The sequence below is a fragment of the Falco naumanni genome, chromosome 1 (genome assembly GCF_017639655.2).
Source record: "Falco naumanni isolate bFalNau1 chromosome 1, bFalNau1.pat, whole genome shotgun sequence".
Lineage (NCBI taxonomy): Eukaryota > Metazoa > Chordata > Aves > Falconiformes > Falconidae > Falco > Falco naumanni.
This window is the reverse complement of record NC_054054.1, coordinates 124,885,354-124,901,332: the sequence shown is the minus strand read 5'-3', so window position 1 is coordinate 124,901,332 and position 15,979 is coordinate 124,885,354.

The window sequence follows — 15,979 nt, the reverse complement described above, 5'->3', positions numbered from 1 at the left end:
CTACTGGCCAGGGATTGTGATTCAGTCCCAAGTTCGCAGACAATTAACTCCTCTATTCTTAGTTTATTAAGTAAAGAGTGTAAGACTTGCAAGTCATAGAAAAAAAATGACAAAATGCAGGAAAACTTCCTTTCCCCTCTTCCAAGGGTTTGGTTTTTGCTCAGCCCCCTTCTGTTCTCTCATCCTCTTGGCATTAACATCACTTTCAGAAATCACATCCCACACTAGCCCTTGATATAGCCTTCTTATTTCTGGCTATTTCTGTGGTCCAGCCGTTGAGCAAAACTACAGCCTCCACTCCTCCAAGTGCCACTGCTACTGTGGATCACTGATTTCTATTCCGTTAGTCCCCACCGTGCCATCCACTTGGCGAGGACCAGAAGCAGAATGGGTGCTTTAGCCTTTGCCCCTGCGGATCTCTCCCCAGCTCCTGGAGGTACCAAGGATGCATCTGCCTTTCCCCACCCTGCCAAGGCACACAGGGCTGTCCTCTTCCTTAGGAGCTGGTACCCAAACAGCAGTGCCTTCCACAAGGAACCTCAGCAGTCATGATGCTACCTTCAGCCAAGGAACTGGAAAACGTGCATAACAAAAGCTCTTACCACTCATATACACCGAGCAAATGCCTGCTTATAGGATCAGACCCAATTGTGTTTTCCTTACTCTGAAGCTTCAATAAACTCAGAAGACAAAGGAGTTACGCAAGTTCATATTGACTGAAGACCCAACTGCCTTTTATTAAAGTTGTGCTGGTTTGTTTTTCTTTTCTGTTTAAGATTAGGAATGGGCAGGAAAATTTAAACATTTAAATCAAGTATCCTTTCAAAATGCTAGCCAAACCTGCAGTGGGCTTGTTTCAAGTATATTGATGGTTTCTTCTTGAAGTATCCTGGCAAACAACAGCTTCAAAATATTAGCAATTATATTTGAATGGGAGTTGGCTGAAAGTTTGCAAATGTGAGCAAAATCAGTGCAAGCCACTGTCAGTGTATATACTACTGCCAGGCTGGAATGAAAGCTCACTGCCAGTGCATTTGAAGTTTACCTTAAATATTCCCCAAACTGCTGTCTTTGACCCTGGAAATTTGATGCAAGTTAAAGGCTGAGATATACCATATACCTGCCATGTGCATTCACTCCCTGAAGCCTCAGATAATGAAGAATGGACAGCAGGAGAGCAAACACAATTTTCTCCTGTCTGTCAGACTACATCCTTCAAGGGGAGGTACAGGAGAAGCAGAATTAATTACACTAGACCATGAACAATTCTGGAAGGTGTAGGAATGGGAAAAAAATATCAAAGAAAAAAGGCTGGGGTGTCAGCTGCTGCAAAATAATAGGGATTCACTAAGCCAATAGTCATGCCACTTTAGCAGCAGCTGGGGAAGGATCTGGCCCACTATCTTTCACTTACATGAGTTAAGAAACAGAGAGATTCAGTAACATGCCTCTCTGCTGAGTCAATAGAGTAAGAACCTTTCTTTCCATGTGCATTAGTTTTGCAGCTATGGCAACAGTGTATGCGTGAGGAAAGGGAGCGCTTAAAATAGGCTCCTGCTCCTAGTTGGAAAGAGCTGACAGCAAACACGTGTGGTCACCCGAGAACGGAGAAGGAGGCAGCGTGCTATTCTCAGCCTCCCTTTGGGTCATCTGCCCCTGGCTGGTGGAGGCTGTAACCGAGAAAGTGGATGCACCTGGTCGCACCAGAAGCTTTGCTGTGCCTCAGAACCTCCTCCGAAGCTCTGAGGTTTCCTCTTCCATGCCCCTTCCCACTATGCTGGTTTGTCTGCAAGCAAGCCGAGATGTGTTCCTCAACGAGGGACTTGCATGATGCTGGTCAGCTGTGGAAGAAACTGTTTGTGGCCGGTGAGCAGGCTGGCGGGGCTCGTCCAGCAGAGTATTGTCAGGTCAAGGCAAACCTCGCTGCAGAGTGACTCAAAGGTGTAGCAAAGGGCCTTCAGCAATGAGTAGATCTTGTAGGGTGTCCTTCGGCCACCTCTAGCTCTGTTCTGCTATTTCAGGGAGAGGGGGAAGGCTAGGGATGTGGAAAATAGTAGCTTTGGCTCATGAGCTGTAACCTCTTTTGGTCTCCATTAATTAATTTGGCATTGGCTGTATTGTATGCTATTATTAGGTTCTCTATTCCCCTCTGCAACAAATTAGGGCTTTCACATCTGCCTAAAAATAAAACTTTCCTGTCTGCTGGCTAACAAGCAGAACCAGAATGTAGCATATGTGTAATAAAGATGCACAGCTGTTCTGTCTATGAACTCAGGAAAGTGTAAGGGTGGTTTTTTTAAGGATATAGTAGGTACCCTATAGTGAGAAAATGTGCTTCCAAGAAACTGTCAGGCTTAAAGCATTGTAGAGAGATGGTTAGGAAAGGTGAAACCAGAGGGGAACATCCAGGACCGTTACAAGAACTTAAATAGGAAAATGTTAACTTGCTGTAATTCTTCCTTTAAGCCAGACCTAAAAGGTGACATTCTTAATGGAAGAGAAATAGTCTTAAGGGAAGGGGTGTCATTCCCCTAGCATTCTGCGTAGCTCCCAGAGAGCCCTAAGTGTCAGTGTTTCCAAGTCTCATTTTCTGCCTCTCTCATTTAAGAGCTTGCACGGTACTTCACGCCAGAGCTGGGGCTGCCCACCCTCTGTCGATGGTCCCAGGTGTGGAGCAGCACCTGCTGCCACAGCCGAGAGCAGAGCATCCCGCAGGCGTCCATAGCCAGGGCTGCACCCCGGCACCCCCACAGCTCTCCTCGCTCCTAGCCTGCCAGCAGAAGAACGTGCAGCGCTGGGGGCTGGCAAAGAGAGCAGAAGCAAGGCCATATGTGTATTTACTATCAAAGAATTTCAGGGTATTCCTTACTCAAAGGAGCCCCTAGGTGAGATCCTTTTCCCCTCTCCAAAACCATTATGGAGCAACAGGAGCAGGATCTAGAGCGTGTTTCATTGTTTCAGCAGCCATGTGCTTGGTAGGACCTCGGTCACCTCCAAACCGTTGCTTCTGCTGCTTAACGTGCTCCGAGCAAGGACTGAGTGATATGTAATACAGTATGTGCGTTTTCATTCTTTCCGTGGCTCAAATAGGCAGGCATCTTCAAGAGAGCCAGTTTGAGCTGGTCTCGCTCTTTATCACCTGACACATTTAGATATGCTCTTTAGATAAGACTAGCTAATGAATTTCCTTTGACATTGGTATTTACTCTGTTGCTGCATTAGTTACGTTTCTGCAATGTGGGATCCTTGCTTTGCTTTTTTTTCAATCTGGCTGTCTGCATGATGTATTAATATTGAAGCCTGTTATGTAGGCAGTAAACATTTTTGTATTTTTTTTTAAGAAATCGGTTGAATGGAAATGATCTGTTTTACATTTGCATTTGGCCCCAAAGTAACAGCATAGAATTGTTAACTAGCAAAACAATGGGTTGCAAGGCATTTTTTTGAGATAAAAGAGGAAAAAATCTGTTAATCGGATTAATATAACACGTACTTTCCGCGTTCATTCAGACATGTTAGGAACCATAGTAATTAGTACTCTTAATGCCTAATTTTACGTACAGGAAATGGTAATCTCCGAGCCTGGGGAACTTGACTCCCAGGTCACGCAGGGTATCCTCTCAAAGCTCTTTCCCCATCAACAACTTTTTCCTGGTACCTGAAGGATTTTCCTGAGAGGGGTCAGTGGAGTCCAGACTCCTGATTACAAGATACGAAGCCTAACTACCAGATCATGCAAGAAAAAACCAGAAATAACGATCTTTTTTTTTTTTTTTTTTTTTTTTTTCCTTCTGAATTACATGACATTTCACAGCAATGACTGCAGAACTTTTTCCATTCAGACTTTAGCACTGGTTTGGTGACAAACTTGGTCAGATTAGCCATTTTCCACGCATTACAAATGAAACTGTTTCTGCAGCTGACTAAACCTTTCCATTCAAAGATGCATTTTCAGGTTTTTTTTACAGCTTTGCAAACCTTAAACCTTGGTTTAAAGATGACATTTTCTGGTCCAAGAATCCTTGCCCCTATTAGACACAACTACACAGGATGGCATCAGCAGGAGGGACCCTCACCCATGCCTCTTTCTGGCTATTGTTGGCCCTAGCACTTCATATTTTTCCTGACTTTTATCTCGTAGCACGCTTCTGTGGATGTTGGAAGTGTATGAACAAAATAGTTAATCAGAGGCAAAAATCCTGATTTTGTTTTTTAAGTATTTGTGTTTTGCAAGTTGAAAACCCAACACTTTGAACAGTTCATACTTCTAATCAAGCATCCAAAGCTTGCAGGCAAGGCTACATTTGGAAAAGATGGCTTTCTTTTTAAAAACAATCATTTTAACTTCATTAAAATTTAACGTGCAAAACATGAAAAAGTTCCAGAAGTCTGTTTTCATGTGCTAAATTGTATTTGTAAAAGCAGGCCATTTTTCAACTAAGAAAAACATTTTGTCTGAAAAATATTGATCTGTGGTAATACTATGCATTGCCAAATATGCCTTGCCTTATCTTTCCTGACTTCCCCACCTTTCTGATGATAGCAAAAGCAACAGCTTTCCCTGTTCCTGATGATCTCTAAGTTTTCTGAGCCAATGTCAATAACACTATTAACATGCTGTTTTCCACCAAAAAATGAAGTTTCATGGCTTTCATTTGATCTTGGTGAACGTGCATAAGAGCAAAAGTAAGATTTCACAGGCATAAAGTGGACAATAACTAATACTTTTTTTTTAAACTTCTTAACCAATTATTGTAGTAACCACTAAAGCTTTTAGCAATAGGGGAAAGAAATTATGTCATGAAATGAATTGGTTAGTTAGAATAGATTTTTGGAAAGCTGCTATTAACATCTATTAATGCAGGGTATAAAAAAAATTACAAGAGTGACTCATGCATGTTCCCCGAGTCCTGTGTGTGTTGTGAAGGAACGTCCTGCCTTGGACGCAGCTCCTGCTGCGAGCATGAGGAACAGGTTGTGACTCAGCACGGAGGAAGATCTGTACGACCTTCTCTGTGCTGAATCAGAGAACCCGGTGAGAGGAAAACCTTGGACGGCAACGCCTGACACCAGGGCTGGGAGCTGGTGGGGCTCAGAGGAGTGTAGTGCTGAGCAGTGCTGGATGGAGCTGATGGACCGAAACCAGGACTCCCTGTATTTGGGCCGTCCTCCCTCCCGTGACACGGGACTGTACATACATGTGTGTGAAGGGTTGAGCAGGCAGCCTGGGACGTGCTGCTGGCCGGAGCGCGGGCGGGTGGCGCGTGGCCGTAGGCTGGAAAGCCACCGGCTGCTTTCACATTGACTCTGGGATCTCCAGCAAGGAGAAGCGTGTGGGATGCAGGAGTGAGCAGTGCAGCAGGGGGATGCAATGGGCTGACAGAGCCCATAGGTTAGATCCTTATTAGTGTCTTCCCCAGGCTGCAACAATTTCCCTTCTGGGTTGCCTCCAGACATAGGTTTTCCTTGGCTTTCCAGCAGAACAGACACACCGGCACACACTCTGCTCCTGTGGCTTGGGGAAATATATGTGGAAAAGACCAAACTGGTTGGATAAAGATAGAAATTGAGAACCGAATCCAAACCCACTGAAAATCTGCCTTTGTAATGCGTGGTTGAGCCAAGCTCTTTGGCATGTTTGACATCAAACGATAAAAGGGAACATGAGACAATATATATCTCCATCAATAAAAAGTCTGTAGGGTCTATAGCAGAGATGCAAGTCTGAAATAATAGCGTTCAAATATCTTCAAAGCCAAAAAAAAAAGGGTTTAGTGGGAAATCAGGAGTTTTATGAAAACAAAATAGGTAAGAGTCATGGATTTCAGAGGTTAGATCTTTGTCAGTTAAAAGCTGTTTTTCTCCCACAAAACAGTGTAACTAGTGGGAAGAATTATATTGCCCATTTGCTCTTTCTGACAGTTTTCTTAGAGATGGATTAGCCTGAGAACACGGTGGAGTGCATGGGCCTTGCTCTGCTCTGTTTGATGCTCTTTCTATCAAAACAAACCTTTGGGTTCTCCAGCAAGACCACCTCACATCGTCTCCATCATCACCTTGCTGTTATTCAAATACTTAGGCTGATTTACGTTTTCAAGTGTCTTTAGATAGTTATTTCAGGCTGTGTTCCTAATTATTTTTTTAATGGCAGTATTATCATGCTATAGATGTATTTGTTTAAATCCTGGCTGACTTTGCAGGGGCAGTTTTTTAAAGGAAGAAGAAAATGAAAATCACAATCAAAATATGTGCTAGCTTTTTTGGGATAGATGCCAATCCGGTTTAGCTGGCACTAAAGAGAACAATAACTGGGATTATATGCTCCTTTTTTCATCCAAAGAGTCATTGTTTTTTTTATTATATGAGGTTTCACCTAGCTGCTTTATAGTTCATAACCCTGCTCAGCCCAGCACAGGACCAGGACTTCTCGTTGTGTTCCAGCTCTGAATTCATTAACCCTGCTCCTTAGTAGAAACAGAAGGAATAAAGAAAAAATTAAATCAAAACCTCTAGAAACTTTTACCCATGCCTCACCCTGGCAGAAAGCTGTGCCTCCATAATGTCATGTTTGTATTTTACTCTCCCACTGCGGAATGAGCACTGGACTGTATTTTCTGGACTATTATTAATCTGAATTACTACCTGTTGGATTTTAGCACTTAAACAGGTATAACTAATGACGATGCAGATATGGTATACCTTCACACTGGTTTTCCATACCTTCTTGTTATCTGGCATCCTGAGGCTTCCTCTGAGAAACACTGAATTAGGCATTTTCACAGGCAACCGATGGGATCTGATCCAAAATGGTGATTCCTGAAAATGGATGGGAGGGCTGTTACCAAGCACAGGAGAGGCTGGGTGTGAGAGGCAATGGGTAGGGAAAGTCATGTGTTAGAAGGGACAGTCTGGGAAAACTCACTTAAATAAGCAGGAAAAACTTTGGGTGTATCTGAACCAAATGCAGATTATCAGCCTGTTTTGCTCACGTCCCTCTCAACTATTTATTTGCAGTACTCAGCCTAGTGACTGCCATTAACTAGACATTGGCATCGAAGCCAGTTGCAGCATCAGGCTAGTGTTTGTCCATCCTTTTGGTGGATTGAAAGTTTGGTCCAGGTAGTTCCTTTGATTAAACGGAAGCAGCTGAGAAAATTACCCATAGCTTGGCTTAAAGGCTGAGGGAAAAGCCAGGCTGAAGGGTGGACAGGTGTGGCAGGCATTGGGTTAGCATACCCCAGCACCTGCCGCTTCACACGGACTCTGAAAGCACAACTGCGACCTCCAGCCCAGCCAGAGAACATGGGGAAAAAAAGGAATCCTACCCTCGGACCTTGACCAAAGTTGTCCAAGTTCAAGTTTACATTCTTTAACTTCTAATATTGGCACTGCTGCTAATGCTTTCGCTCTGAGTGCTGCGTGCACAAAAAGGGAAAATAAAGGGGAAAATGACAGATGGAAAAAGGGTGCTTTAGCCACAGCTGTTTCTTCCTTCCTTCAAAAAGTAATTTAAGCACCTTAAAACCTAAGTGAGAGAAAAATGATGGCTTTAAGTGAAATATGTCCTGTCGAAAAATGTGCTATAAAATTGCTTATTACTCAGTAAGATAATCTCCCAGAGTTACTGCTTAATGATTTAGGATTTGGGTTTTTCTTAACCGATCATTCCCCAAATTTTCATTACCAAGAGAAAGAAACTAGCCATTGGTGACAGATTTTATGAGAAAAATATGGACAGAGTAAAGAAAATGGAGAGGAAAAAAATTAAAGCTACAGATTTTGCTTACATATAATGTTTTGCCGAGTGTAGATGAGGGAAAATACAGTATAATCAACTGCTTTTCTCAACAATTAAAGAGGAGATGACAGCATCTTCCAACCTGAAGAGTGAGAAGTTCCTGGCTAGGGTTTATCCTCCCTAATGTCAGGTGTTTGTTGGTTTCTTAAGGTGGAAAAAGGTGAGAGGTAAAGTGAGCAGTTCATGTTTTAGGCACGGTGCGTCGCCCTCCAGGGAAGCTCATGTTTCTTCACCTACCTGAAACCCTAAGGTGACCTTGTTCTTAATGCAAGGATAACACCTTGGTCACAAAAATTAGGGGAGGCAAAACCACGATCAAAGCTTTTACAGGCAGGAGAATGGATCTGGAAGCAGAGCTCTTTCTGAGCAGCGCCTGAGTTTTGGGTATGGCGCTGCTGCAGGCACACTGCTCCCTGCATAGCTCCGAGTGGCGCGGGGGGAGCAGGTGATGATGGCTGTAGGCACTATTTCTGACTTGTCTAATGGCTATTTTTTCCTATTTTATTTTCAAGCCTTCCCTAAGTCATGGCCACTTAAGAGATGACTGCTGGGAAGGGTTTAAAGCTGCTTTATCCTACCGAGGGGACAAGAAGTCAATAGAGATAAGAGAATAAACATCAGTTTTAAGATCTGGTGAGGCTGGTATTTGGCACTCTGCCTGGAGCTTTTTACCTGACAGCAGCTAAGTTAGAGGTAAAAGAGTGGAAAGGACCCAGTGTGGTCCTAAGAATTGTATGGTAGGTTTGGTCATTAAACAAATAAACAATCAAAAAACCCAAACCACCCTATTTTGGTCTGAAAACTGAGTAGGCTTAGTGTGGAAACCACTAGAGAATAATAGATGGATCCCTAGTTTTACACCTCCTAAGGCAGCAGTTCTACAAACGCTTATATTTTATCCCACAAGTGCCTTATTTATTTCATAAGGTAACTCAAATGTGTGAAGCCAAGCATATTTGGAAACGGTTGCCAAACATGGGTCTAAAACAGAATTTTAAAATCTGCTTATCAATCTTTAACTGAGCTTTTGCATGAGATGTAGGACATCAGGTATTAACAAAAATTGACAGTTTTGTAATAAGAAGCAGACAGTCACCCTAAAGCTCTTGTCTTAGAAAATAAATGAGAGGAAAGAAAGCAAATTGACTAGCAGAGATGGTTTTATATACAGTAATCTGGTCAGAGATCTGGAAATAGTTGACAATTAATTGAAATAACACATTGTAGATTGTCACTGTATGATGAAAAAATCTTTCAGGGGGGGCAGATGTTGTTTGGTCTGGAAATTTGGATTGTACTAGAGTCATTGTAAGGAAAAAATGTAACCCAACTCAACCCAAATTTCCACAGAATTTTCCCACCCAAAACATTTAGTGTTAGACTTTTTAACTGTCAAAATGTGAAGGTGTCCTTTAGTGTGAAATAACCCCCTTTCGTGGAGGGGTGTGTGGAAACGTAAATCTTTTTTTCAAAGTTAAATAAAGCTGCCTGTGAACCTTAATTCCATTTCCACCAAGCACCGGTGTTTTGCCATCCAATATGTATGTACAAAAATAGTTCGCTCCTGTCTGAGACTTAACCTTATTTCTCTTTCACATAGGACACTTATCAAAACATGGCATTCAGGCTAAACAAGCTCTCTTATAGGATATGTTCTCCTTTATCTCCCTCGTAAATAACTCCTTTCCGCACTGGAGAAGAAAAAGGGAAAAAGGGAAGGGGGGAGGGAAATGCCACCCACAGTGAGACACGTAAGTAACAAATCAAACAAAGCAATATGAAATCTCCATTTTCCCTGATTTAGCATGTATTCGAGTGAGAATGACAAGTGAGGTTGGTTTCAGGGAAAAAATAAGCCCATGTGTAGGGAATTCTATTGTCGCTGCCACTTGTGTGGTATCAGAAATTCCAAATCCGCAGGAGAATTAGTCAGTGAGCTGCAGGCTCCCTCCTGCCCGCCCTTGAGCTGGGCTTGCTGCTGAGCCTGCAGCGGCCGAAGCAGAGGGCACCTGCTTCCCACTCCCCAAGGAAACAGCACGGAGGGCAAGGGGCAATTAAAAACCGGAAAATTACAAAAAAGCGCCCCCAAACACCAACCTAGCTGCAAAACCTGCTGCTTGTAGCCAAGTGGGAATTGAAAATACCTTCTTGTTGCATTCTTTCCACATCTGCAAGGGCCATACTTAGATTTCATTAAAAAATATTTCCTCTTATCTCGAACAGGTTCTGACATAAGCCACGTATTTGTTAATCCTAACGTTTTCTGTTCTAGCCGGTTGGACTTCTCTTGCAAGATCCTGTTATCCTTGTACTTTCTTATGCTTCTAAAGGGGGCTTTTCATGATAGATGTGTCAGGATTTTTGTGGAAAGGGGTATTCCAACATCGATGCATAGATCACCCTGTTTTAGGAAGATAACTCCAGTGCTCGTTAGTGGCAAAGAGCCACTACAGATGTGTAAGCCATGAGTGTGCACCCCGAGGTCCGTACAGCACTTTGTGGTTAGGACCTGGGCGACGTGGGCAGAGGGAAGACCATTGCTCTTCAGCAGGAGGGGCCAGCTGCATTTCCCAGACTGACCAGTCCTGCTCCTCTCTCTGCAGCTGGCTGCTACCTGCACCTTATGAAAACCTTTGTGGTTTTCGGTTTTTTGGTTGTTTTGGTTTGTTTTTTTTTTCCCTGTCTTGGATAAATGTTCTATTAAACTAGGTTATCTGCAAAATTCATTTCATTCTAGCAGATTTTTGCCCTTGTTACAAAAACCAGAACCCTAAGCTTCTCCTTGCTACAACGTGAAGTCAATGGGAGTTTTCCCACTGACTTCAAGGAGAAACGGATTTTTCATCTGCCTGTGCTCTGTGCTGTGCCCTGAACAGAAATGGTGTTGATGAAAAAGAGAGAGGCAGCAATGATAGCAAAAGGAATTAATTGCTTTTACCACGCTATGAAGGGGAAGCTGTTCTCTTTACCTAACTGTATTCTTCTTTCTCTGGTAAATATGTGTACGTATTTGCTCATTTGGGAACCTCTAACTGGTCTTTAAAATTGTAGAAGAGAAAGCACTGTCCTCGTTTGCTGCTGCTAACGAGAAAGATGTTAATGTAAGAAAAATGTTAATGAGAAGAGCTGCACAGCTCAGCGCAGTAGCGTGCTGCGCCAGGACACACAGGGGTTTCTCACACGTCTGCGTGTGACACAAGGGGTGTGATTAACTGTTGCATGATTACGCAGCCTTGTTTTGTTTCTGGCACGGGTGAAAGCAAAGAAAGAACTGTTGACCTTTCCTGCAAGTCCTCAGACTGGGATGCAGTCCCAAAGTGTGTCGGATGGGAAACTTCCACAGAAGGCGGCTTGTGGAGGACCCTCACCACCACATCCAGAAAGAGGAGGTCGTTGTAGGGCAAGGGTAGGAAGAATTTGGGGAATGGGGACTCTTTCTCAGATGTTATTAAATGGGATTGACTTGTTTTGCCTAAGGAGAGAAAGCTGAGGGGACATCTGACAGCTGCCTGTGAGTGCATCAAGGAGGCAAGCAGCAAGCGGAGGAAAGTTATTTAAGTGAAGAGACAATGTTGGCACAAGAAGAAATGGGTATAAATAGACAGGCGCTGGAAATCCCTTCCAGTAGGAATAGTGAGGACACATGAAAAAAAAAAAAACTCGGGCCAATTTTTAAAATTAAGATCATGAAAAGAGGTTACACACTTTCTGAGGCAGCTGCGATCTCTTGCACAGGAGGTCCATCCTCTCTTTCTCCAGAAGTAATTTTCCTTCTGCGTTTAATATTAAGGCTGGCATCAAATACACCAGTGCCTCTGCACCAGCTGAATTGGGAGAGCTGGATCCAGGGTGTTGCTACCAAGTATCTCTGACTTGCGATGCTCCCTCTTTGTGATGGAGTTGGATTCAACATGTAGTACTAGAGCCTGTCCAAGTGCAGCCCAGTCCAACTTCTGCTGTGCTGTATTTCGCCAGCAGAAATGAGATACTTTCCTGAGTCTGAAATGTCTTCTGGTGTTGTGTGAGCTCATGAAAAAGTCAAGATTATTTTTGCCTTTCTAAGTAAAAGGGAAGATTTACTGTGTTGATGTGATGACCTGATGTGTTTTTTGGACCCTGCAGTACTCCAGTCCTGGAACAAAGGAAGATGAGTGCATCCACAATTTTCACAATAGCATCTTCTCACTGTGGCGCTGGTACAAATGTCACAGAAGAGGTTTGGAGTATGGAGCGGCTTGCTCCAGACAGGCAGAGGTTTGAATGAGCAGGAAAAACAGGATAGGAACAAGTTTCTCGCACACATCCTCGCTGTTACTGTTGTCAGTAGGACTGGAAATGTCTTAAAGTGAGTCCCACTTTGTTATTCCTTCAATTAAACTTCTATCCTTAGTGTCTGGGGAAGGGTTTTTAAAGTGTTTTTTAAAGTGCCCAGCTAAGAGCACTTGGAACTCTGCTCGTTTGCTTTCCCTTGAAGTTGTCAGTGATTTGCAGTAAGCAGGCATCCTTCTCCGGGATGCCTGACCTGGTCTAGCACAAGTTTTTCAGATTCTCTGATTGTAATTTCCAGTTTTTGCTTTCAAAAGTGGACATCTTTTAACAAAGCCTTGCATTTGTTGTTGCTTTTTGCTCTCTGGAGCTAATGTGGTACAGATAGTTAAAGAAATCATCATGAATTATTGCAGCTAAAAGTAAATATAAAATACTATCTTAAATGGTCACACATATATATAGTCACACACCAAATGAGTGCTTTTTGCTTTTTTCCCTGGTATTATCTTCTTCTGTCAAGAACTCATATTTACCTTTAGTTTTAAACTTAGGCTTCAAAAACTGTTGAGCAAAACCTTTATTATGATGTTGCTAAAACAAACCTTAGTACGCAAGATTGTCACTTGGCAACCATTTCTGCACAAAGGTCATACCCAGTTCAGGAGCATGGATGTTGGCAGTCCCGAATGCAGTGGGTCTCGTATTTTCTTGTCCGGAGCAGTTGTGGCAGGAGGAGGAACGGTGACGTTTGTAGCTCAGCAGGAAATATCTGGCTTAACCAGATGTACTGAGCGCACTGCAGCGAAGACGACTTTTCCCAAAACTGCAAGGCTCCTTGTGCCATGTCTCCTTTCGCACCCCTTTCCGTGACTTCACGCTACAAACATGAGCTCTTTGGTTTTGTCTTTGAGGCTCATCTTGGCCTGCAGGACCAGACCTCGGTTTCTGCCTTAGGCTGACAAATTGGCTCAGTCCTGGTCCTGCACTCCCCATCGTTTTCTCTTTGCAAACAATTGCTGTCTCCTCTCTTACAGAGAAATGGTGCAGGGCAGCAGCCCCTGCCCCCCCTGCCCCCCCCCCCCCCCCCCCCAAACCTCCTTCTGCCAGCTGTATCCTCAATGCTGCAGCAATGCAGTCACTGTCTGAACCAGCCCCTCCTCTCCTGCACATCATGAAAGACCGAGCTAGCAGAGAGAGGTCTCTGAACTTCAGTTGTGATGGTAGTTGAAAATATTCTTGAACTGAGCATCAGCATAAATTCCTATTTTTACCTTTACTATAGAAGAGATGCTCCCTGAATTAACTTCATCTGGTCCTATTCGCTTTATCCCACTGTCCTGTGAGCATCCTTGGTCTCGGCATCTGTTGTACTCTGACAGGGCAAAGATAGATTTTTTTTTTTCTATTTATCTCCACATAGTTTATTCAACTTTTTATCTCATTGCTTTTACTTAATTTATACTTTTTTTCAAGTTTAGGGGAAGTCAGCCAGCCAAGAAAAAAAAAAAGCCAGCAGACTATTGTTTGCTGAACATTTGTTAGATAAATTAGGAGCTGTATACAGCTTAATGCTATTGATGGTTTGTTTTTTTAATCTCTGCTGCATACGGTGGTGTTACAGATTGGCGTTTGCTTAGAAAAGGATACTGCTAAGAAAATATTGGATGAGTGGGTGGTAAAAGCAGTAGGCTGAGCCTATTGCAGAGCCTAGCAACAGCGGCCTGACTTACGGCAAGAGCAATTAGCAGGAGGTTTGGAGGCACCATGACGTCAACAACCAGTTAAAAAGCAGCTGCTGCCTTGGAGTGGGGTGGACCTGGGTTTTACGGAGTGCTTGTCTGCTCAGAGATGAACAGATGATGCGTCTTTAAAGCTAGGCAAAGCAGAAACCTGCAAAATTTAGGCTTATATTTGGGGATTCTACGGACCATTGCAGCTGGACCAGACCTTGCTCTGCCCAGCTCCAGCTCGCTTTCTAGTGCTACTGGTTCAAACTGTGAGTTTTGTAGCCCTCTTCAATGTACCTCGTAGCACCAGAGGAATAGGGCCAGGCAGACAAGCATTTTGACTAAAGATCTGGCATTTAATGGACTCTCCCTACTTTCATTTTTTTCAGAGTGAGATGGGTTCAAGATCAAAGAAGAATATGATAATAAGGTCATAACCAAGAGTTATTGACTTAAACGCTAAGCATCTATTTAAAATAGATTAAAACTCCATTGCAACAATTTCTTCTTGTGTTTGGGTTTGCAAAGCCATTGAATCGCAGTCCATGGCAATGAAGCTCGCAAATGTTATTTCGGGAAAATTCATGAAAAGTGAATTTTAAACCAGATGCATTTCAAAGTGGTGGTAAAAGATTGAGTTTTAGGAGGATGCCTTTCCCCTGTCCTCATGGAAGGGAAGAGCAGAATTTACGTAGGGAGGGCTCATCCCACATCAGACCCTGAAGCTGCACATCCAGTTGCTATGGTGAAGCAGCTTTTAAGATTATTTTTAATAAATATTTATTTATAAAAATATTATTTTTATTAATATCTATAGAAATACTTTTTAAGTGAGGCTCTGGGTGGTACCTGACTGAGGTAGCAGTGAAGACTGTGGCTTTACCAGTACTACTGTCTTTAATACCGCCATGCACAGGCCGCCCTTTTACTGATGCTGGGGTTTAAAAAGCAAGGACTTCTGCAGAGTGGGGTGGATGTACAGCGGGAAACTGCAAAGGGCTGTTCATCAGAGCCTGGGAAGTAAGTCCCAGGAACACCGCAGGTATCTGAACATTGGCAGCACAGCTACCAGGAGAAATGCAGTTTAAAGCAGAGTAAATAATGTGTCTATCCCCTTTTGATTACTCTACATGTACGCTAAGTTCAACATCTCTGTTTTGCATTTTCCCCAAAGGCTGACAGATCTCATCATTTAAACAAAATCTCTCCACCCATCCACCTTGGATCATGCCTGCCGAACGGCAGGTGGAGAGATGCCTGCCAAGGAATATTGACATCTATACAAGAGACTAAACAACTGAAAACACGTGAAACATTTCTCCAAAGTGCAGCTGCAAAAAGTATTTTTGCTAGGAGCAGTTGTAGCTCTTAATGACTGCTGAGCCCTGTGCACTTTTAACTTGCGTAATCCTTTTTCCTACAACAGCACCATCTTGGAAGAATCAGCCAGGGACTATGAACATATTTTCCTAGTACTTGCATTCTTGCCATATATTAACGATACCAGTGGAAATGCATGGGGAGTGGGAGTATGAATACTGCTACCTTACCGTTCAGATACTCCGGAGGGAGGTTTCCATAGGGATCCAAACATTTGGACACTTATCAGGAGCTGAAATTAGCTTAGGATTTTCCGTTGAGCTCCTAGGGGTTAGATGGTCTGGGGGACCTAATTATTTTAGGTCCTATGTAAATCCCAGCCTCAAAAAGGAAAAGCAAGGCTCCGTGTGCTCCCTTGGCAGAGAAGCCAGGGTTCATCCCACTCTGTTTCAGACTGCTGTCGAAGGTGCCTAAGTTAAAAGCACAGTCATTTCTCCTGCTGTAGAATAAAGGAGGAGAGACATTTCACCAGAATACTTATTTTTCTTTTCTAGGAGGCAAAATGTGGTCTAAAAATGTGATTTTCAGGACTTGGGTAGCAGCTTCCCTAAGGCCATAGGGGTAACGTCTGCTTGTAGCTGGCTGCTGAGAAACCTCACTGTAATGGTAGACTGGACAAAGAACATAAATTACTATTATAAGTACTGCAAGTAATAGCTGTTGTAAGTAATGGCCACCCAGACAGAGGGAGCATCATCTAGTTGAGGTAAAAATCGATGGGACAAGTGGTCCCTTAATTTACCTTTCAGTTCTGGGATTGGCATTTAAAAGCAGACTGCAACTACATAGAGGAGTACACGAGGTA